Source organism: Phalacrocorax carbo, chromosome 4 (genome assembly GCF_963921805.1).
Source record: "Phalacrocorax carbo chromosome 4, bPhaCar2.1, whole genome shotgun sequence".
Taxonomy (NCBI): Eukaryota; Metazoa; Chordata; class Aves; order Suliformes; family Phalacrocoracidae; genus Phalacrocorax; species Phalacrocorax carbo.
Window position 1 is genome coordinate 65,201,969 of NC_087516.1, and position 24,313 is coordinate 65,226,281.

The following is a 24,313-nucleotide window of genomic DNA, read 5'->3' on the forward strand; positions in this document are numbered from 1 at the left end:
GGCCTGCGTTAGGTGGCACAGCGGGTGCTGACGCTTGTAACGCTCGGGTGCTGGTCCTGCATGAGTGAGCGGGTTTCTTGCTTAGCTGCCTCCTGGCAGCTGAGGCAAGGGGAGCTGAGCAAAGGGTGCAACCCCCCTCCATTTTCTCTCCCTGTCCCCTGCCTATTGCTTCTGTGGCCATATTAATATGGAGCAGTTGAAGTCACTCAGTTGGCTGTGGGCCAGCCTGCTGCTGTATGTGCAGCTTCTGTGAAGACCACTCTAATGCACAGGGCGGTGATGTGAGTCAGAGATAGAGAGGGGTAGCGCCGAGGGAAAGGTATGTCTTGTCTTTCTGTCCTGCCGTCTTCGGCGTATCCAGTCCTGCTCATGTGCTTGACACTTCCTTTCTTCTCTTTACTAGCCTCCCTTTCTATCCCATTGCGATGATTTTACTTACTTTCTGATTAGACAAACCGACGCTGTTTTGTAAGCTAATGGTCTGTCTCCACTAAGTCATTAAGCAACCGTGTTTCATTGATGAAAGTCTCGTTCAACAGACTTGGCGTTTAAGGTCACTAGACTATCTCTGTGTAAAAAAAAGGGCAGGTGTGCAACTATAAGCATATCATACAAGCCAAATATTTTAAAATTGTGGCAGGAGTTCCCTTACACACCACAGCTACTGGTACAATAAATAAAAGTAGCAATCCAGTTCATCTTGAAAGTTTCTGTATTTACCTTTTCTTCTGGAAAAAGGTCAAGCTTTTGCAGTCAAGCTTTTTTGCCTAAAATATTGTAGAGGTTACTAAACTGGTGGGAAAAAACTCATGTGGAAACTTGCAGGGATCATGTGAAATGGGTTTATCGAACTATGACACAAGCCTAGAACTTGGTATTTCTCTTTGCTTGTAATCTCAATGACTTTTTATTTGGCTGTAAAGAGACTTTAAACGTGCAGTGAAACACTAACTGGATTTACTGTAGTGTTTAATGTGCTTTTCCTTGAAACAATGTTGGTCAACTTTTAGAGAAAGCAGTTCTCATCATCTTATGAGCTCTCCTCGAGAACTATAATAATAAAAGGGAGCATGTTTGAAAACCTACCACAGAAAGCGAATGAAAAAGCCCCAGTGGGTTATGTTTCCTTGGAACATTTTGCTTGGAGGGGGGAAAAAAATCCTACTGGGGGTTTTCTAACCATCTAGATTCTTATAACTATCTGAAAAAGCCTAATAAACAATTGAAATACAGCCTTTGCTGTTGAAGTAACTTTTTTAAACTTCTGTGGTTCTGCAGTGATTTGTGTTTGTGTTTATATCTGTGACTACTAGTTTACCAAGGCTGTTGCAAAATGTTATGTTTCTTCCTAGTGCATTAGATAGATGTATCTGGCAAGTGACTCAATGCTTTAAAAAAAACCCCCTGCAATAGGCAGAGAGAAGAGGAAGGAAAGTGTGTTTTGGAGATGTCCTACACACTTTGTCACTCTCCCTGTGAAGAACAGACTTTTTTCCCCGCCTCGTGCAGCATAGCACCTGTGTTAAAGAAATCACAGTGAGATAATGTATTGTCCAGAGATACCTTTCCTCACTTGCAGGAGTGAACACCAGGTAAAACTGACTTTGGCTGCTGTCACGTTCCAGGTACTGGTATTCTCATACTAAAGATAAACTTAACTATTGCACTATTTCTGCTTTTAGGAGTAATTGTACTGACTTTGCTTTAAAGGAGGAACTTTGCTCTGGCTATGTATTTTGTTGGGTGAATTTGAAGGCATAGCAGGAACACTCATGTGAAAGGTTGTGCGGGGGTTTGGTGTGTATTTTTGTTTTGGGATTTTTTTTTTTAACTGTATGCTTTTAGGTATGTGCTTGTAAGGCTGGGATCTGAGATGTTGCTTGATTTGTGTAAATTTCTGTATCTTATACATGCAGTTTTTACCTGTAACTGACTTTTGCCTGTAAGGCTTGAACAAACACTTTCCTCTGGCTGCATTTAAGTATGCAGTTTAAAGCATAGGAGAATAATTTGAAAAGTGTGTTCTGAGTAGCAGGTCTCTATAACAGCCCATGTGAAATATAACTAGGCTTTCTTATTCAGGTGTCAGGATCTGATAGCAATATAAAGGGGGAATATCTGTAGAGAGAAGTGAAATAGTTTCTACTCACTTATTTCAATGCAGAGTGGCAAAGCAGAGGAGACTGGGAAGATAGCAAGGCATTTCACTTTCTCAGTCTGTCAAACCAGATAGCATAAAACTGAGTGTTTGAGCTGTCTTGTGGTTTTAAATATTTTCTGTGTGCATGCTTGTCCTTGTGTATATATCTTTATAACAGTTCTTAGGAGTACCAGGAGTACCCCTTGTGCTTTATTACAAATAGTCTATGTGCTCTTGGCATAAATACCAACCTCATTGCTTCACCCCAGTATGGATTTGTCAACAATAAAAATTTCTATTTATGCTCTGCTCTTATCCATAGTTCTTGGGTTAATTATTTGTAGCTCTCAAATTATAATTTCCTGTTAACGCACTCACATAATTCGTATTAAAGTATTTCTTCTCATTCTTTCATGATCTAAAGACAAAGGGAACATGATGCATGACAGGAGTTGGTGTTTTCTCTTCAAAGTGCTTTCTCCTCATATTGACTCCGTTCAGTTGTTTGATCTACAAACTTAGTTTTATTCCACATTGACAGCATTACAGTGGCAAGATCGGTTCTGTCTTTCCTAATGCATCCCTGGTAAATAAGATAGATATGTGTTTCCTAGTGATTGAAGTGAGTCAATTGCCTAGTAACATGACAGCCAAGAAGTATCTATGCAAATGCAAGAGTTGTTACAGTTTGGAGTCTGTGTGCCACCTTTTGTTATCACTGTTGATATTCCACATGTGCAAACCCAAAGCCAATATGGCAGCTGGAGCTTTGCCTGGTGATTTCTGCCCAACCCCCCCACCCCCCACCCCATTTTTGGGGTTTTTTACTTCTGAAAAGCTCAGAGGTTAGTTTATTCTTGGAGCTACTGCATTTTGTGCTGGGCTGCTGGATGTCTAAAAATGGACCAAGTTTGTGCTAAAAGCAGTAGCCTATAACCAAAACTTTGGAATTCACATGTGTAGGCAAGATCTCTCTGAAATTGCCATGCTACTTTTGAATCTGCAGGTGATAGCAAGAATAGTCCTGCATTCAGAGGATATTTCCAGAAAATTCCTTGCATGTGACGCAAAAGGGAAAGAATAGTGTGTAAAACAGTTGCTTGCATGTTTTTGCATATCTGTTGCCCAATGAAGAGCCATCTACACTTCACCAAATATATGAAACTTACTCTAGTAAAGCTTCTTTTTGGGTAATCCACCTGTGGAGCTGCTGGCTGTGCTGCTTAGAAGGGGAGAGGGGTTCTAAAAACTCAAATGGCAAAAAAGCCTCTTTTGTTTGTTTGTTTTTTTTTTTTTTTTAGGTACACAGTTAATCCAACCCCGTTTTCTCATAACAAGAAATGTTTTCTGTGCTTACTAAAAAGACTATCCTTAAATTTGTATGTGGCTTAATTTTTAACTTATTGAACTATTCTTGTGTTATCAAGACCAAGACTGTAACTGGAAAAAAGGAATATGATGCTGTATTGTCAGTAGCACATACTGTAGTAAGCCTCAGCAGCATTGAATCAGTCAGTGTGATTCTGATTGTTTTGATTAGCTCTTCACCATTTTTAGAGGACACCCCACCAGAGACTGTTTCCTTCATTTAAATTCTTTGTCTGTTATCATTTAGTCTGAGGAAAACAGTCATCCTTATTAACATGAAACTGAGATTATTTTGATTTCTTTCTTCAGAAAGAATTAAGATTTCTTTCTAGCAGGACACTGCTGTGAAAACTTACTCTTTAAAACTAAATACTTTTTTTGCATTGTAGTTTCAGCTGGGCCTTGAATCAAAGGCAGTTCAGTCTGCATCAGCTTTAGTCTGTGAAGCTTTCATTTTTTTTCTGAATAGTTGGGACAGTGTGATCAATTTTTCTACGGCTTAGTATTCTAATAATAATGGTAGTAATGAGGGGATGCTGAATTGAGGCAGCTGCCAAAAGTAGCGATTGGTTCCTTCTGTAAATGACTGTCACAGTGCTAAAGTACACCAAGAGCAGTCATAGTCCAAAAGAAACATGTCAGTGACAGTTTAAAATCACAGCACCACATCTTGATGGCATCTTTTGTTTTCTTAATGGAAGCAGTGTCCTCAGCATCTTATTGGACCGATCTTATTCACCCATTTTTGTAAATTGGTAGCAGAAGACTTCTAAGATTCCTTTGTTGGCGCTGAGATGTAGGACACAGCTAATTTGCAGCTCCTTCATTTGAAGCTTCTTCATTAGAGATAATGCATAATCATGGTTAATGACAGTATTTATTATAATGGTGTATAGTCTGGAGCTGCATCAAATAGTGATTTGTTACTCAATTCTGCTGAATATTAGGTTGTTCCAGTAATCACCCTGTCCATGGTTATTTCTTGCAAGAACATCTTGTACTGGAGTACTTCTGTCTGGCTTGCTATACGTGCACTGATATAGCTATAACTTGATCCTTTCTTGGACATAGAGGTGCCTAGATGCTACAAACTGTCACCCTGTTTCCCAACTCTTCCTTCTCCTCAAAACAATGCAACTTGTTGAATATTTTTTGAACGATGCCAGGAAATAGGACAATTCTTGAAGAGTTCAGCCATTCTGCCTTGCAGGATCTGTAAAGTTGAGGCAACATTTTCTTCCTTATTTTCCTTTACAGACGACGCACATTATTTCCAAGTGAGACTAACTTGTGGCTTGTGTGACTCTGTAATGGCAAAACTTACTGTGCAGAATTTAGCCACCTCTCTTTCTATATACGCCCGATCATTACTAGTGCTTTGTTCAGTGTACACAATTATGTAGATAAAATGAATTACTTTTTATAAGTATAATTTAATAAGCATTTACACAATATAGTTTAGCTTAGATGACCCTTAATCACTTGTGATTCAACTTCTTGCGTGAGCAAATTTGACAGTACTTATTTTATGGAAAACATAGAAATCAAACTTTAAAATTAGAGCGTATGTTAGCACAACTGCATAATTCAGACAACTGTGCGTCATATTGAGCAATGCTGGGAGGACAGTTGATTGCAGGAAGTCTAAAAATACTTTGTATAAGTTTGTTGCCTCATACAGACTTGAAGTGGCTTGAAACTCAAACGTATGCTTGTTAATGTCCTACAGCTTGCAATTCCAGGATTTGGAACAGGGAGCCCCTATAGAAAAAGTAGTGAAGCTTTGAGTTTGCATTTAGAATAACGTGCTTAGGTGGCCAACTGTCTCATGCTGTGCAAAGTTACTACAGTTTCTTTTTCCCCTTGTAAACATTTGGGATTGTGATAGTTCTCTAGATCACCTCGGAAAAACAACAGGACACTACAATTGCAGGAAATCAATTGTTGTTCTCCCTCTCCTTTCAAAATACATGTCCGCAAGTATGCGTGCACCCATGCACAGCTGGTGGGAGATTCTTGAAGGATGAGCAAGAGTTTTCTTTACGATCTTAAGAGGTGTCTCTGATCAAGTATAAATAAATACAAGTTGCTTTCCCTTTTGAGACAGAATCATGAATACAAAGTACCAAAGATATAGCTGCATGCAATCTACAGAGAGCGCTTTCCTACAGATGGCCTCTGAAAACTGCGACCCTAGAAGTACTTGCAGTAGGTGGTAAGGTGTGTGCTGCAGCACATCTCCCTCCAGAGCAGGAGAGGGCGCAAAGCTGGTTCTGTGTAGGCAGGGCTTTGCACAAATACACATGGTATATTACCGCTTGCTAACGCTAAGTTATTTCATCAGGTCTTTCTTGGGGCTGATCAATCGATTTTCCGTTTTCTTGCAGGTCTCTTTCTTCCATGATACATTGCACCTGGAACAGCTTGCTAACACCTATGTCTTGTCTCCTGTTTTGTGCATGCACTTTAGTAGTTCCCCCTCTTCCACAAAACCCACTATGCTTTGTGAAATATTTCAAGTGTGCTTTTAATCAAGTTAAATTAATGAGACTGTTCTGTTTTGCTTTTTGACTATAAACTTACACCATAAAATCTTATGTAGTTTTAATTCATATGCTAACAAATTACTACTTGGTAGTCTTGGAACAATGGTTGAAATCACTGCCTTATCAAATGTTGGTAATATGTAATTGTAAAATCATGTTGTTTCTGATGTATGCATACCATATCTCCGTGTGTAACAATGTGTAACAGAAATTAGGGGCAGGAGGCAGAGTCCAAAAAAAAGATGTTATCCTTTATTTTCAGACCTGAATCTGCACACTACGGAGATTAGAAGATATTGCAGGTTGCTTCTTAGCAACATCTTGGGTCTAGGGTTCATTCTGCTAGAGCTCTGCTGCCTCTGAAGACTTGTCTAGGCCAGCTTTTTATTTTGACTATTAGTAAGACAACGCCCTGGAGCCTGTTACTCTCTTCAGATGGTCTGTCCCCTGATAATGGTTGTTCACTGCTCACCTGTCTGAGAGTGTTGGTCAGGGAATAATATCAGTAGAAGTGATCAGGCTTCCTTGCTCTGAGCTGTTCGAATACAGTGTGTTTATCAGCCTATATATATAAAAATGTGTGTGTATCTCGTCTAGTGGTGTTCATTTAGGTTTTTCAGTATACTAGACAGGAACTGCAAGGGCAGGCTGAGATACGCCTTTTTACAGACGTGGTCTTGGCGGTGCCATACAGCATAGACGTTGAGGTTTGTGGTTCTCAACTACATCCATTGTAAATCCTGTAGGTGAGGTTTGAAAGCATGCTGGCCTAAGGAGCACCTGCACTTTCCCAGGCCAGACTCTTTTAAATATGCAAAATTACAAAAACAGCCAAACAACCCCAATCCCATACGTAATGTGGTCAAATGTCCATCTCCAGAAGCATTTTCTCATCTTTAAAGTTTTCTGTGGGTGTAAGTTCCAGTACAGCTTCACACTCTGCTTCATCATAATGGAGTCAGAAAGAAATTACTGTCAGGTGGGAAGATATTTCTTAAAACCTTCTTTCAACATTTGTGCCTATTGCAATGCCTTGGTTAGAAGTGTGGAGCAATCTGTAGGTTCTGACCAACAAGAAATGTGTCAGAAATAGTGTGTTTTTTATGACCCAAAATGGCTAGTCAGACATCAAGCATTGTTATGGTCTTATATACCAGCTTGAGATAATTTCTTGGTATATGGCAGTGACTGGACAACTCTTCTTAATTATTTTTAAAACTGCAGTTCACAAATCCCTGTTTCCTGCTCGTGCTGTGCTGCAAATCAGTTTCTTCCTGTCTTTCACTCTTCCATTCACTGGTTGCTTACATGCTTGTGCAATTTTAGCATGCTTATAGAATACCTTGTGCTAGGAGAAGTATTTTAGGAACTGGGAGATCAATAGAAATAAATTCAGGAACTGCATGAATCTGTTAGTTTCTGTCAAAAAGACAACTATTACTTAGTTTAGTCTTAGTCTATTCTGAATGATAGGTCACCTGCATTAGTGAATTCTTACCTCCTGCTCTTCCCCAACCCTCTACCCCATTTCAAATCCTCAAGAAAAATGAGCAGAAAAGTGAATTATGACTTGATATGTTCAATAAACATTTTTTCCCAGGGCAACATATTTTTCTTTTCTTTTTTTTTTTTTTTTTAAAATCCTCTGAACACTGTTGGTGATTCACTGGTGTTTTACCATTATGAGCAAGTACTTGGATATGTGTATGATGCCCAGACTGGGTTTAGTCAGCAATATAGTGTGCTTGTTTGAGAGTGTGTGCCTTTCTGCTGTGAATAACAAAAACTGTTGTGGGAGAATAATGGTACCACTGATAAATGAGTGACAGAAAACTGATGAAGTCTGCACTCTACTATTAGAAATGAACTCTTGCACCGTAACGCAATTTCCCCAGACTTTATATGACTTTCCTACCTGGACTTAGAATTACTTTTATCTAAATGACAATTTTATAGAACATCAAACAGAGGCATTAAGCAAACTTGGGATGATTGGTAAAACAAGCTTCATAGAAAGTCGATCTCTTTTTGGTATTTTTTCCACACTGAGAGTGCAACTCATAATTTTTTGACTTTTCATTTCATTAGCATTTTGGATCCCTATGGAAACTAACGTAATAACATCAGGAGCTTATTACAGCTAGAACAACCAATGAATTTCAAAGTCTTAGGTTGCCTAACATCTCTCATTTTAGTATTGTCTTAGTTAAATCATGTTTTAACTAGTTGTGCTAGTGACTTTTTGTCCTGGATATCTGTCATGAGCTGTGTGCAAGAAAAGGAGTGAAAATGAGATGATTATTAGTTTAAGGAAGATGTCTTTCCCTGTCCTCTCCCCCCGTTAAATCTTTCAGTAGCAAGGCTGAGAGACCCTGAGAGGCATTTCAATATTTTTCAATAGGAACTTTTTGTGGGGGTGGGAAGGAACAGCTTGGTTTCAGAATGCTGTTAGCAGACTTTTGGAATATTGTTCAAATTTGGAAACAATGTTAAGTTGCTGGCTAGGACGGGATTAAATATTTAAGTCTATTAAAGGTGCAGAAGTTTATACACAGACACTTGTGCATTGCCAGTGTTCCATGCTTACAGAGCCTACGTTGCTCTCTTGGTAGATTTCAGTGCTGTGCTAGTGGTAGAGTAATAATGCTGTTTTTAATGTCAATGTTTGGTACTTCAGATGGAGTAAAACATTATTAGAGATCTATTTTTTATTTCCTACTCATTTCTTTTTGAAGCTAAGTCAAATACATTCTTCCTTGTCTTCTCTGTCTTGTCTCCTTTTGATCAGCATGGTTATTTTGACAGAATAGTGGAAGAAGCAATGCTGATTTGTATCTAGAGTTTTGATTTCGTGCATTTTTTTAAACTGTATTAAAGTTTAACCTCTAAATGGGGAGAGATCGGGTTGTGTAGTAGCTTGTCTACCTGTCGTGCTGTTTCAGTTGTGTTCTCTGTTTGGGGTGTGTCTCAGGCCATTCAAAATTGCTTCATAAACAGCAAGTGATTTGATTGTTTCCAGAAAGCTCTTGCTCAGTAGATGGTGTTTCAAACGGGAAAGGATTTGAAGGGCTTTGCTTGTGGAAACTGTCCTTTAGCTTGTGCATTTGTGGTAAAAATAAAACTTCAAAACAGTCAACAAGTACAGTGTTTGACAGTTGCTTGAGTAGTTTTATATTCACAGAATTACTGAGACTGGAAGGGACTTCTGGAGATGTGCTCCAACTCCCTTGCTCAGAGCAACAGCAAGTTGCTCAGCACCATGTCCAGTTGGATTTTGAGCACCTCCAAGGATGGAGACCTCTCTGGGCAACCTGCTCCAGTGTTCAATCATCATCACAATAAAAAAGGCTTTTCTTATGGGAGTTCTTGTATTTTGGTTTGTGCCCATTGCCTCTTGTCCTCTTACTGGGCACAGCTAAGAGTCGGACTCCATTATCTTCACTTCCACCCACCATGTATTTATATGCATGGATAAGATCCTTTTCTTCTCTAGGTTAAACAGTCCCAGCTCTCTCAGCCTCTCCTCATATGAAAGACGCTGTAGCCCCCTAATTATTTCCCCAGTCTCTCCCTGGACCTTCTCCAGCATGTCCATGTCTCTCTTGCAGAGCCCAGAACTAGACGCAGAGCTCCAGATGTGTCTTACTGGACTGAGTAGAGGGGAAGGATCGCCTCTTTTGATGTGCTGGCAATGCTCTACCTAATTCAGCCCAGGAAGCTGTTGGCTGCCTTGGCTGTGAGGGCACGTTGCCGGTCAGTTTGACTACCATGGCCTTCCCTACAAAGCTGCTGTCCCCCAGCCTGCACTGGGAGGAATAACAGCAGGCATCAGGTGTAGGACTTTATTTCCTGTGGTTGAACTTCATTAAGTTGTTATTGGCCCATTTTTCCAGCCTGTTGAGGTCCTCCTGAGTGCCTACACAGCCATCTGGTGTATCAGTCACTCCTGTCAGTTTTGTATCATCTGCAAACTTGCTGAGGGTATGCTCTGTGCCATTGTTAGTGAAGATACTCAACAGTATTGGCTCCAGGATTGATGCCTGGGGTATGCCACCAGTAACTGATGTACACCTGGCCTTCATGCTGCTGATTGTAAGCCTCTGAGCCTGGAAGTTTAGTCCACCTTTCTGTCCACTTATCTAACCCATATTTTACTGGGTTTGTGTATAAGGATGTAATAGGAGACAGTGCTGAAAGCCTTCCTGAAGTCAAGATAATGAAAATTTACTGCTTGCCCATACTCCCCTAAGCCAGGCATTTTGTCAGGTTGGTCAGGCATGATTTTCCTTTCATAAGTCCATGCTGACTACTCCTGATCATAAACTTGTCCTTCATTTGTTTAGAAGTTTGAGAAATAAAAAGTGTTAACTCAGTATAAAAGTAATCAGGTCTGGGCAAGGGAATCATCATGACCTAATTTTATATTCTCTTCTGGAGGGTTAGTATGTGTTTGGGTAGCAGGGGTAAGTTAGTTCTTTGTAAGGGTCTATTTTCTTATTTGAAATGGAGAGCTATTTGCCTTCACTTGGGATGTGCAAATACGATATCCTATAAAAAAAGTGAAGTTATTGAAGTGCTTGGATTGAGTATGCTTGTGGAAAAGCAGAGGAGAAAATTTATGTGTGTTTTACAAATTATGTACAACACAATATGATGCATTTTCTCTGGAATGGCAAATGCCAAAGTTATCTTTTGGTATCTTCTCCCTAAAAAAGGACTCCTCAGCAAGGCAAGAGTCCTGCATCAGATCGTGGCTTCAGTTGGGCCAACTGAGTCGGTGGCTTACAAGGCTGTTAATTTTGGATAACAAGATCAAAAGACTTCTTTCTTCCCCCAAGATTGTCGTGCTGGTTTTCCTTTTTTACAATCCCATTTTAAATTAGTATCCTGGATTGAGATGCTTTCAGAAGAGTTTGGAGACACTTGGTCTAGCAATATGGGCTGATAATCAGCCATAGGGTTGAAAAGGTGTTTCACATGAGTTGTATGTGTGTGTGTTTTTGTTTTTTGTTTTTCTGTCTGTTTAGTTTGGTGTTTTCTTTTGAGATTCTTGCTTTTTACAGCATGTGCCAAGTTTTAAGTGGTTCTGTGTATTTCCAACCTAAATATGACAAGATTGTAGCCTTATGTATTAATCTGCTCTCCTTTATTTAAGGAGATTTATTACTTTTCCTTCAGGTTATCGAAAGTAGCTAATGGTAAAAGGATACACTAGAGAAGATGTTTTGGGATAGGGAGACCTGTTTTAGAGTCCTCAGTCAAGTCTAGATATGTGTAGCCTTTAAAAAAAATCATATTGTCAACTATGTGTTCATATCTGTGTTTATGCTTGTGATTTTTCTTGCATTGAATGAAAATGTGTTGAAATTCTGGTAGCACTAATATTTTCAAACACTTTGGGAAAAGTATAAGAGGTAAAGCCAGTTTGGTAAGGTAGTGTTAATTTAACAGATATGTCTTAGATTTTTGTCCATGATTCTTGTGCTTCTTGGGGCAAGCTGCTTACTCTCTTGTATAAAATGCTGATACTAGAGGGGCTTGTTTTCTTTGCCTGTTGAGCTGTGTAGAGTGGTTAGCTTTTTCTCAACTGTGCGTGCCACAGCTGGATCCCTGTATTACCTAGGAAGACATCAGAACTCAGGGCTATTTTTTCCCCTTGCAACCAAAGAAGAAAATGTAAGCTAAGTTTAGTTTTAATATTTAGATTTTTCTCATTAGCCTTATCTGTCAAATAGAGCAAGTTTTACTTGTACATGTGTTATGTTACCTTGAGGTTGGATGCTTCTTTCTTTGGTAAATGAATGGCATTAGTTACTGTAACATTTTTATATTTGTAGCAGTAAAACAGCCAGTGTGCTGTGCTTTGTGAGCTCTGTTTGATGATAACTTGGGAAGCTTGTGTTTCAGAAAAGGCAGCTACTGATGTTCTATAAAGCTTTGTGATTTTTCCAATGTGAAATGTATTAACTGTAAGCATGTACATTGTTATACGTAAACTTCATGTTCCCCGTAAGGGAGCTGTTGTACTTTTCTATGGTTGAGGATAGCATGTATGTACCCTTTAAAAATGGAACGTGGCTCATAACCTGTTGGATAGAAGTGATGTTAATTTTGGATTGGAGCTAGCAATGTTTTCTGTACTGTGGTGGTAGTGCTTGGTTCACAATTTCTTTTTATCCTGTGAGGTAGAAATTCTTCACGGTTTTGGTTTCTGTGCATGGCAGTCATCTAGCTGTGGGAGTGATAGCAGAGTAAGCCGATTAGCATGATTGATACTGCATGTCAAGGGACTGGCATAATGGTCTACCATTGAGACTGCATTGTGAAACCACACATGGATGAGGTAATCTCATTAGATGATTAAAACCTTCATTGAGTCTACCAGATTGCAGAGCTTTCAGTTGTATTGCTGTTGGGAACTGATGCTAAATAAGTGTAGTGCTCTCCTTGGAGTGATTCAGACATGGAGATCTTGCTGGGTTTTTCTCCTGGATAAAAGTCGCAGCAGCCAGAGACTGATGAAGGATGTTCCATCGTTCTGTGTTTTAAAGTAAGATTCTGGATGATGGTGTCATTTTCTTTTAAAGTCAGTGTCAGGCTTGTGCTAGTTGAGTTTTATCATGCTTTGCTGTCCTTTGTGAAATTCTGTAGTATGAGTGTTAAAAGGATATGTTTCTGCTTTGTGTAACTTCCTGTGTCCCTACAAAGAGGAATATCACAATGCATGTCACAGTTCTGTTTTTATAAAGTAACTGGGTTTTTTTCTGAAGGTTGGTTTTGTCTTGACCTAGGTGTGTAGTGTAAGCGGCACTCCTTATCCTCGTCTGTCCCGTTTACAAATAGTGTGGCAGGCAGCACATGCTCATACTAGAACGGGTGGTATACAGAAATCCTATCTGACTTGGTCATATGCTACTTGTTTTAAGGAGCTCTTTGAAAAACATTGAATTTCAAATGAAAAGTAGTATACTTGACTAGTTGTATACTTGAGCTTTGGTTTTGCTAGCAAGCTAAAATAAAAACCAAATCTTTCTAATTCTGGGACTCCGATGTTACAGGATTTGTAATGCAAGGGTTACTAGAACAGAATTTTGGAAGGTCAAGACTACTATTCTGAGACTGGCAGTAGCTACTGTTGCCGTATAGTTGTTTTTTTCTGTAATAAAGAGTAGCCAAGTTAATCTGTTGGGGACAGCGGGCGGGGGGGTGGTGCAAACAGAAGAAACGTTTCTAATTTCTATTGCATGTTGTAAGCAGTTGGTCCATTTCTATTGCTTAGAGAAAGTACTGTATGACGTTAATAAGCACATACGCACATCCAGTGAGACAAAAGCACAGATACTCTCTTGTTTTGGCATGGGAACCCTAGCAATGTAATATCTTCTGAGCTCTGTCAAATGTGGTCTATTTATTCAGCAGTTCTGCAAGGAAGTGATCCTTGTCTAAGAGCTATTTCGGATCTGGTGTCAAAAAAAAACCCAAACAAACCCAAAACCCAAACAAACAAACAAAACCCCCAAAAACCAACCAAAAAACCACAACAACAAAGATGTGTTCCAGCATGTGAAGAAGTGGGGAAATATGCACACAGCAAAGAGAATGTTCTTTCATATGTATTTGACAAAAAATAATACAAACTTGCACAAGTTACTAATGGGTTATAGGCAACAATATTCTGTGAAATGTGATCAGCAGAGCAAGTACAAACCAAGTTTTCAGGTTTAATTTTCCTAGTTTAGTAAAAGGGTCTCCTGTTATTGAGTTATGCCATCATCTCATTTGATTTTAAAATTCAAGGTTATACTGGCTATCAGTGATAGGCAAATAAGGGGCGGGCCAATAATTTATATGCAAAACCAAGTTGAGTTTCATCAAATACTAAATGCTTAAGAAACTAAATGAACTGGCAAGCACTATACATTTGCTTATTGTGGGTTTCTCCCTTCTAAACCAGTCACAAAATGTTATTTTTGTGTAGTTAAGTATATCTTTCTGTATAGTAGACTGAAGTGAATTACTTGACTATTACAATATCTGTTATGTATAGGTATGGAGATGCTTTTAATCTCAACTTTAACTTGCTCTCCAAGTGTGCTGGCTGAGTTGAACTATCTCAAGGTCTCCCTGGTACTCAGTTAATGACACTACTTTGCAGTTACTTTACTTTATGGGCAAAGCAAGGCCTCGGTACGCTTGGTATTTTGCTGGCGAAATGACCTGTTCTAAACAGAATTTAAACTTAGGGAGTATTTCCAGTGAAACAAAGCAAGTGCTTTGATTATGAAAATAGAAACCTCCTTTGTGGGTATGACTGCAACCCAGCTTACTCTTTCCAGAGCATCTGCTGTGAACAGAGGAGAGCAAATCATAAATGAGAAATATCACAAGGCCCTTTTCAAAGGTCATGAGTTACTGGCTTTACTTCTTCATGAGGTTTTCTTCTCTCTGCATGTTAGGTCCACTTAGAAAAGGAACTCGCAGGGATCGTATTTCAACCTTGTTAGCTGCTGGAACAGATAAGTGACTTCAGGTGCACCAAGACAGAGTGTAAACTAGGGAGATTAATCCATGATTGTATTTGTTACTCTGCCTTTCTTATTTAAATGTCATAACTCTTTTTCTGCCTGGTTGTAATATCTGAAAACCCCATAATCTCTGTTGGTTCATCTATACTTGCTTTCAACGCTGTACCTGTAAACTGAGTGCCCTGGTAAACAACTGTAAGTAACCTGCCTCAAAACACCTCTCCTTTGATTGAAATGAGGAGAAAAAAAAAATTTTTTTAAGAGAAATGTTGGGTAGAATGAAGAATTAGGGTCAAGTGCCCGAGCTGTTGCAGATGGGGGGGGGGGCTAAGGCTCGGCCCCTCTCATTAGAGACTAAGTGGGAGACCTGGACTACTCAGAAGGTACATTTTGTCCTTATTTTTTGTTCATAAAGAAAACAAGTCATTTTATTTACCACGTAAAATTTTGCTGATGGTGATTTGTGCTTTGAGTACTAATTTTCCTTTCACTGTAACAAACCTATATCCAGTGTTTCTTCTGCTTTTTGTACCTTGAGTTAAGCATGCTGACTGAAACTGCTTGATGTCTGTGTCTCTGTGTGAAATGTTCAGGAGTTATTTTGCTGAGTATGAACCAACTCTTGAGCCTTTTTTTTTTAAAGAAACCTTCTACACTTCTTAAAATAGCGTGTTCACAACATATTTTGCTCCGCTGTTCTGTGCTGTTTTTTTCCTTCCCACCCCCTGCTCCCTTTCCATAACAGCCCAGTGGCAGCAAAGCAGCAGCTTATGTTCTACCTCTTCGCTGTTTCTTTTGTAATCTGTTTGTTGAGCTGGCTGGCCTGCCTCCAAAAGTGCATGAGTGTGTTTATACATCTAGCCTAACAATAGTATCATAACACCAATTTGTTTAACCTGGGCTGGAAATAACAATCTAAATATTGTGAATCAAAGAGAAAGCAGTCATTTGTGTATGCGTCTCTACCCTGTCAGCTAATTTCTGGTGTGTCAGATAAAATCACTGAAACTTCTCTTAACATTCTATGGGAATTTTATCAATTCTGTCAGCGTGATACCTCTTTTACATGCTCAGAGAAGTTCAGCTATAGCTTTTCCTCCAAGCAGCATCACATGCCGTCATCACCTTGCTCAGACAGAAGGTGTTTAATTTGTATGTCTAGTTCAAGCACGTGTTATTGCAGAAAATAATCTATCCTTGCCACTGTGGGGAGGGTATTCATAGTATAGCAAACTATTAAACTGTTTGCCTATGCTTTTATTAAAGTATTTGAGCAGAGTTGTGAGTGGTGGAAAGCATGCAATTAATATGCTTATTTATGAGTCACAAAGTAGCAGACAATTTGATTGATCAGCATATTTTCATTAAGGTGCCAAGACTTTGGTGTAGGTGCTCTTTATTGTTACTTTGTTTCAGTGACTTTGATCGCCAAAATAATTTTCCTCTGGATTGAAAGAGTTTGGATGGCTTCCATCAGTAGCTGATGTGAGCGGTCCTAGCAGTATTTAGAATCTTAACGTGCAATGGGGCCTCATGTTTTAAAGTTTATAGCTTCTGAAACGAAAAAAGGCGATGCACATTTTTGAACCAAAGCCAAGTGATACTAAAATTTAAACACTTTTGCTTTATCATCCCATCCTCAAAATCTTCTGATCTTCACTGTGCAGTGATAAAATTTTGCCTTAGTAAAATCTGAGATGACTTGCCCAATCTGCTGACATCTGTCCTATTTTCTCTGAAAAATTTTATAACGGAGAGTAAGAATGGACGCTCCCCCTACTCTGGCATGTCAGACTGTTATCAAAAGTGAGAGTGTGTTTCTTCCCGTATCGCTCAGTCTTTGGCCTCCCTGCCTATCAAGAAAAACGAGTGCTCTCAAATCATGTAGTAGCTTCAGTGAAGTGGCACCTGCCTGACAGGGAGCTGACTGTGGCAGTACAAATAATGTGACATTAGCAGGTGTCGTGTCTTCGCTGTCGCCGACTGCGAAGACAAAATCGTTCTACATCAGCAATTGCTAAAATTATAGTTTGACATTGCTGTTATTGGTCTTACCAGTTCTGTCACGATTCACATTGTGAATAAGCAGCTTCAGCTCTGCAGCTTTCTAGGAGGAAGAGGCTTGCAGCAGAGGCAAAACCAACGTGTTCAAATGGAAAGGTCAGCTGAGTATTGCTCAGAGTAGCTATTTCTTTTTTTTTTTCTGGTTTTTTTTTTTTTTTTTTTAGTCTTTTAGGTCTGGGAGGGAGGGTAGATGATTGTCTGTGGAAGTAAGGGAGCCATTCACTTGGAGACCTCAATATGTGTCTCACATCTGTTTAGCATTGAGAGTTAATGACAGCTTAGGAAACCTGTGTGAGACCTGGTGTTGGATGTAAAAGTGCACTCCTCTGCGAAATCTCACCTATTTGAAACAGAACACTGTGTCCTCTCTTATGTCGGGACCACTGGCAGTGCCAGTGAGCAGGAGGGAGGCGTGCTCAGAGGACCTGGCGAGCAGCACCTGGCCTGGCTAACAACATCCCCCTCACCTTGCTGTGCCCCACAGCCAAGTGAATCCTTGTCGCACAATCCAATACAGGTGGCAATTCCCTAGGGGAGGAAAAACTTTGGATGCCACTATAAGTGGTGGGGAAAATGAGAAGCTTGCTTTTTTTGCTTGAAGTTTGATATGTTGTTATAGTGGCATATTTATATTTTTTAATATCTGTATTTAAAATCAAATTAAATCAGTTGTGTATCTTACTGGGTTCAGATAAATAGTGTTGTGATATATATATATTTTTAAGAGTTGGAATATTTTGTACAAGATACTACATACTGCTTCTGATTTCATGCCTCTTGCTGTTGCCCCAAAGTTCTTCCCATTTTAAGTATTAAAAGAGACCATCTTTAGACATAGAATACACTTTTTCACTGTCATTGTGATACAGATATTGAAAAATAATCAGTGATATAGCAAACTTGGCAGTTGTTATTACTCATAAATAGCTCCAGAATGAAAAGGGTTAAGTTATGAGTTCAGACAGAGTACCTGCTGATGTAGGTTGTTTTATCCATTTGAGGTTACTAGCTATTAAAAATATTTTCAAATTGGTACATGTGTACCCTATAATTCTGTTAGATGACAAACAAAATGTAGAAAAACATGTTTTCCCCTTTCCACAGTTACATTGTTCCTGAAGTGCTGGCAGTGGTAAGAGCTTCCAGTCAGTAAACAAAGTAGATGCCATTTAGATGTATAGAGAGCCAATAAATAAAGTAACAAGGCATCCAGTTTTAGAGTTCCTTTGCTGCCTGTAAGTTAAAAATTAAACATTTTTATAGTACGTGAAACTAGTTATGAAACTCCCACAAAAAGGTGTAAAAAGCAGTTGGATAATGCAGTGCTTACTTTTCATGTCAAAGAGCTTAAAAATATGAAGTACTTTGCAAGCCAGGTAAGGTAAAGGGACTGTAACACTTGAATATGCTCAAAACTACAAAATAAATAATAAAAATCTGATGGGGTTTAAGTTCTCATAGCAGTGTTCATGGTTTAATGATAGAATTATTTTTTCTGTTTAATGTATTTTTAATGCTTTTTTCTATTCCGTGATACGATCTGATACAAATGAAGAAATGAATAATCTGACTTCACTGAGCAAACAGCAGGCTAATTGTTTGCTTTTTGTCTAGTGCACAGAGGAGGAGGGGAATAGTTTGTGGTGAGATCAGAAATCCTAGGCAATTTTTATTTTCCATGATTCTCTTAGCTACTTATCGGAAGGATGCTGTTATTAAAAAGAACAACAGCAAACCTCTAAAAGGATAAATGCTTGTAAGAAGAAATCCTTCTTATCACTAAAAGGTAGAGATGAATGGTGACATTTAAAATGTCTTGAGTTTCTGGGCATTTCCTAGATTACAAAGGTGCTCTTAAAAGGGCCTTTTGCCTCATCTTGTTCTTTATCCAAAGAAATGCCTGGCATGAGAATTGCATATAATGTTGAAATGATGCCATTTAAATTAATTATCCTTAGATGATACCAAAGATGTTTGTATTCATCATCTGTCCAGATGCACAAAGCATGACTTTTCTTTCATGCTTAGATGAAGCCTTAGATGTGGGATGCTTGTAACTGAGCTCAATGTGAAACGCTGGCCATTTGGTAAACTAAATTCCCTTTGTCTGTTAGGTGGTGAGATGTAGGGAGCTGTTCAGCTGGGAGCTGCAGCATAGCTGTGGTAGCTGTCCTTGGAAATTAGGGCTGAGAAACAAGTTCCTTATTTCATGATATTCTTATTTTTCTGTGTTTACTTACTTTATGTCATATGATACTTACAGCAAAAGAGTATTAGTCAAAATGGCAAGAGCTTTGAAGTAAGATTTCTCCCAAAAACTGTTGAAAGAAATATTTCATTTTTAGAGAAAACGACATAAAGCTTCCGAACTTTTCACTTACTTAAACTAAACATGCAAACTTAATCAAGGTGAGTCTGGGAAGAAGCATGATTATATCTGCCACCTTCTAGTTCTTTTGTTTTAATTTCCCCCCCCTTTCAAATATGCTAACTCTTTAACTTTTTTTTTTTTTTTAAAATTAAGGCTTCATGGACCCTGGGGGTTGGCCATTAATTTTAGGCCATTGTGTGAATGCTAGCTACTTAAAAATAGTCATGGAGCCAACCTTGCTTCCTCTCAGGGTTTATCAGTTGGAAGCATCTTCTTTTTATCCTATGTGTAAGCAAAGATCTTTCTGGATTGATGATTTGATCTGTATAATGGAAAATCTAGGCAGGATATCCTTTCTCTGTTATTCCTTGGTGTGATGGCATCAGGTTGTGTCTTGAAATGGGGGAAGGGAAAAGGAGGATCCTATTAGCAGACAAAGTGGTTTCAAGGGACTCTTAAACTGCAAGCTTGCAGAGAACCTCGTATTTACTCTCCTTGCTGAACCATTTGTGCTTCAAACTGCTATTATAATGTGTCAGTGGTGGCTTCTGCTGCTATGCTCAAAAGCTTGCTCATGCGCAATATAGACATCTTATATTTGGAAGTTGTTGTGGATACCGTGCTGAAATATATCATGAGGGGCTTCTCTGTAGTTATTTTGAGCACCTCCAGACGTTAATGAAATACTGCATTGACAAGCTAGATCCAGTCTTATCCTGTAGAAATGCAGTGCCTGAGCTTCCTCTGCCAAGAAAAGAATATTTCTAATGTAATTTCATGATTAAAATGCTTCTAAAATCCAGCAGTGCCTAATGTGCAATAGAGGTACAGTGAATGCTTGATAAAGTGTGTGCATGGGGCAGCAAACGTACTCAAAATTATGTTGGAACTTTATTATATCCTTGCATTTTGGTGTGCTTGTAACTATTCTGCTGTAATACTCCTAGCCTGAAGTTTTGCTTGGCATTTACATGGCAGAGGACATTACCAGCTTTTGTGATTGTAGAAGAACCTTTGATTTAGTCATCTGGTGTTCAAGACAAGGGGTCTGTGTAAAAATGACACTGTCTCTTTATCCCCCTCTATTATCTTCTCCAGAAAACACAGTATAGTTCTTATACAAGAGGTGAGTCCCTCTTTGAGTTAGTTCATTCTGCTCTTATCATCGTGACCCATATGTGTTGTGGTGTAACCACAAAGGAGGAACCTGAGGGCTTTGGGGAGGGATGACGGAGACAGGAGGTGATTGTGGCTTTGCAAAATAATAATCAGCTGGTACTTGGGGTGTGACACAGAAAAAACCATTAAAACTAATAAAAAGAGATGCTTTAATTGCCTATCTGGACTTTGGAATCTGTAACCCTCAAGTGTTCATGCCAAGATATTAATACAATTTAAAGCACATTAATTTTTTTACTCATAATGAAGATCTATATGGGGTCATTACTTAGGCTTTACATGAGGAGAAGATAAAGATCCTTCCTGCTACGTTGCAAAGTGCATGTCAGCTACTTAGAATTAGCAAAGGTCTTTTCTGTATTAGCAAATTATTCTGTGACTTTCCACCACGACATTTTTTAATAGCTTTAACTGCTGTGTTTAAATGGACTGCTGGTTACATTTCTTACCAGAATGTCATATTATTGAATGGGACATATACCTATTCCTGATCTAAAAGCTAAGATAAATAAGAATATTTGGGGGGGAAGACATAATGCTGTAAGAAACTTATACTGCTATTGTTTACACTGTTTGAAAATTAAGTTCTTTGTCTGTAATAGCCTAACGACTATGACTTAAATGCAGAATCTCAGCATATGCAAGAATTTGTACCTCTGTGCTCTTCATAGTGTGTTTATTTTTTAGCCTCATTCAACCTCAGATTTCTAACAAATGTTGTAATTCTATGTAGATAACACGTGTTTCAAGCAACTGTTGAAAAACCAAAGCAAGGGAAGTTTTTCAAATCTTAAGCCCACCCCTCATGTATTAAATAATTTGAAATCTTACAATTGCTGTTATTTTCAGTCCATTGTGTCTGCTTCCTGTTGGTCAAAGGTTATGAGGATAGGGTGGTGTAGAGTGAGGTGGGAAGCCGGCAGGAAAAAGAAAGCTTTGCTTATTTTGGGGTAGACACAACTACAGAAATGGCCAGGACATTGCTTAGATTTTCTGAAGACTTGAAGAGGTAAACTAGGAAAAAACAGAAACTATTCTTGATGTTGTTTACTTTTCTGCTTTGTAACTTAGGTATGTGGAGAATTAATTGGAGTAAGTGAACAGGGGCTTCCTTAAAGAAAGTTATCTTTTTGCTTGGAAAAGTTTTTTATTCAAAAAGAGGTGTAGCTTTTGTTTTGATTTACAAATTGACTTGGTAAATTCTGTTTCTGAAGCATGAGCCTAAACCTCTACCTGTTTATTCACTTGTATCACAAACTCAAAGAAACAAAAAAAATGCCATGAAGTGCAGGTAGAAGCTCTGTGATGTATCGCTTCAGTTTGTAACAGGCGTACGTGGGCATGCGTAGGTGTGTTAATACAGCCCTCAAACACTTAGTTTATCTTAATATTTGTATCATTATTCAAGAAACATCTGTAATTTCTTTGCTGTTAAAACACTAGATCGAGTGCTTCAGTTTTGTCAACAGGGAGGCTTGTGGTGAGTTGCTGTGAGCAGTCGCTGGCTGACCGGGGCTTGATTCCTGGCACTCAGGTTCCTCCGGTGGGGCAACGCAGCCTTTGCGGTAAGCAATTGCAGCAGTGCCGTTCGAAGGATTTGATTTCAGAACAAATCTTCATTCACAAGATTGCTCTGGGGTGGGGAGAAAAAAGAAAATTGGTTGTGGTGGTAAAATTCTACAAAGCTGTTGATCCTAATGATATATGGTATGAGGGTACTGCTACAGCCTAGGAAACAGTAAAAAACTTTTGTGAGTTGATGAGAGCAAGAGGAACGTTTTTTAAACTAATCAAAGTAATTATACTAAAGCATCTTAATTTTCAACTGTGCGGGTATGTAGTTAGGTTTGCTATTGGTATGCGATCTAGCTGGTTTTTTAATTTCTTAACCATTTTGTTACTACCGGTGAGTTTTTTGAATCTATAAGTGTATTGTTTGCAGTGTTGGAAAACCAATATTTTGTTACTGTAGAAACTCAGCTTAATTAACATAGTAAAAGCAATTTATATATCAAAATGTCTTGCAAAGAATTTTGACTTTCTGCTTGTTTATTTTGAAATTAACTCTTCTCTGATCAGTTCCGTTCAGAAAAAACTCCACTGAGCCTAGTTGGTAAAAATTCTCAGTCATGTAAAGTGAGAACTTATATATCAGATACAATGCAGACTTTTACTTTACCTTAGCTTTTACTTTTCTTAGCAGCTCTTCCTGCCATATCTGCACACTTGGTTCATTCATGTTGCAGATTGGGTGATTTGTAATGGAAAAGCTAATAATTTTGGTCTTAAAATGTAAACACTGAGCATGTCCTTCCTAATTCTTCCCTTTTCCTACAATAAGGAATTCCTTGTGAAGCCTCACAGCATTTAAAAAGTACTTTGTTGATTCTCCCTGTAATACCTTGGCAGAACAATAGATTTCCTTTAGCTTTCCCTTTACTGTGCCTGAGTGAAGTGGCTTGAGTAAGTTTTGGTCCTTTCATTGCTGTAATAGTAGCTGACTCATTTACAGAAGAGGTTCCTGCTTTGGCCTACAGATACTTGATTTGCAAAAATGTCAGCTAGTGTACAGCCTTGCTCTCCCAAAGAATGGATAAGGATGGAGTGTCAACATGTCCTAAATTTAATTTGTGGGGATTATTTAAAACATTGCCTGGAATTTCCTTTGGAGGCTTTTTCATGTGTGTTAATGGATGTGTAGGAGCTTCTTTCATAATGCGTACAACTAGTAGGTTAAACCAGGCTAGTTAGTTGGGAGGCAAGTTGTAGAAATTATGGGGCATCTTTGCACTGTCCCCCTTAATTCATTGCTAAATACCCCTTAATTTATCATTGGAGAAACTGCTGCTTCTGTAGCTCAAATCCCCTTTCTTTTATGGGGAGTATGAAATGCAGTTTTGAAGCCTATGAATATTTTGTTGAAGAGATGATGTGCAGAATGCCTGGCCTCTGTCGTCTGTAGAAATCTCTGGTTTTGTATGCTGCTTGAGCGATCTAAACTTGAAGCAGTGAAGCATGTCCTGTATCTTTGTTGAAACTGCAGTGTCCTTTGAAGGATCTAAAAGAGTGTCAGGAAATGCATGTTTTTACATAGTTCTAGTGTCTTACTTATCCTTGTATATAAGCCTTTCACAGATGATGAAGATATCTATCTACACAGACAAGAAGGAAAAAAACAAGGGAAACTGTGAATCTGTACAAAATGCTACAAAAAGCACTGGGTTTGTAATCTGGAAGAATGGGGATTTTTCACACCTCGTTACAAATACCACTTCAAAATGACTGTCCGCCTTTGAAATGAGAAATGAATAGACAAAAATATATGGTGACGTATTTAATCCCCAGCCATTAGTGGGAAAGCAGCTGTTGATATCAACGGAGTGTAGGCTTGGCCTTTCAGTTTGGGATTTATTGTGTCTTTATAAATCTTACTTCTGGTTTTTTATTTTTCTGTGCGTTGCTCTCATGCAACTTGTCACAATGTATGCCCGTGAGCTAATGATAGTGGAACTCGAGTCAAACAGCACAGCTGGTGTTGTCTCTGGCTTGTCTTGTTAAGGGGGCCTTGTCAGCATTGTGGTAATCCTTGTGATAAGTAATGTACAGACACTTTAAATAAAAGGGCAGAACCTACCCTGAATGTTTTGCTTTCTTAGATTAAGACTTGTGGGGGGAAGTGACTTCTAATTAAGAGCTGATGAAAAGACTGAAGCAACTTTTAAAAAAAAACCAACAAACAAACCTTTGTCTGATGAATACATAAAAACATTACTTTTCAAATAAATCCATCTGATGCAAAGCCAATTTGTAATTTGGTTGGGTGATTGTAAGTACTATCAAAGAGGCTGATCTTTAGGAGGAATCTGAAGGAAAAAGAAGTCATGCCCTTGCTTATTGATTCAGGGAGCCTTCAGAAGTTGAAGAAAGATGAGAGAAGCGGGAGAGAAAGAAAAATGAACCAAATCTAGTATTGGTGGTAGAGCAAAGTAATATAGGAGGTGACTTGCAAGGGGGAGGGGGTCAAGTAAGTGCATTGACTTTCCAAAGCAGCAGCAGCCTGAAAATAGGAAAAGAGGCTCAAAACTGCAATAAAGCAAGTCAATAAATGGAGAACTCTAAA

At 38.7% G+C, this 24,313-nt stretch overlaps 1 protein-coding gene across 3 annotated transcripts in view; it reads left to right on the forward strand.

Moving 5' to 3' along the window:
* GAB1 (GRB2 associated binding protein 1) overlaps positions 1–24,313 on the forward strand; it is a 102,261-nt gene that overhangs the window by 26,826 nt on the left and 51,122 nt on the right. The window lies entirely within an intron of this gene.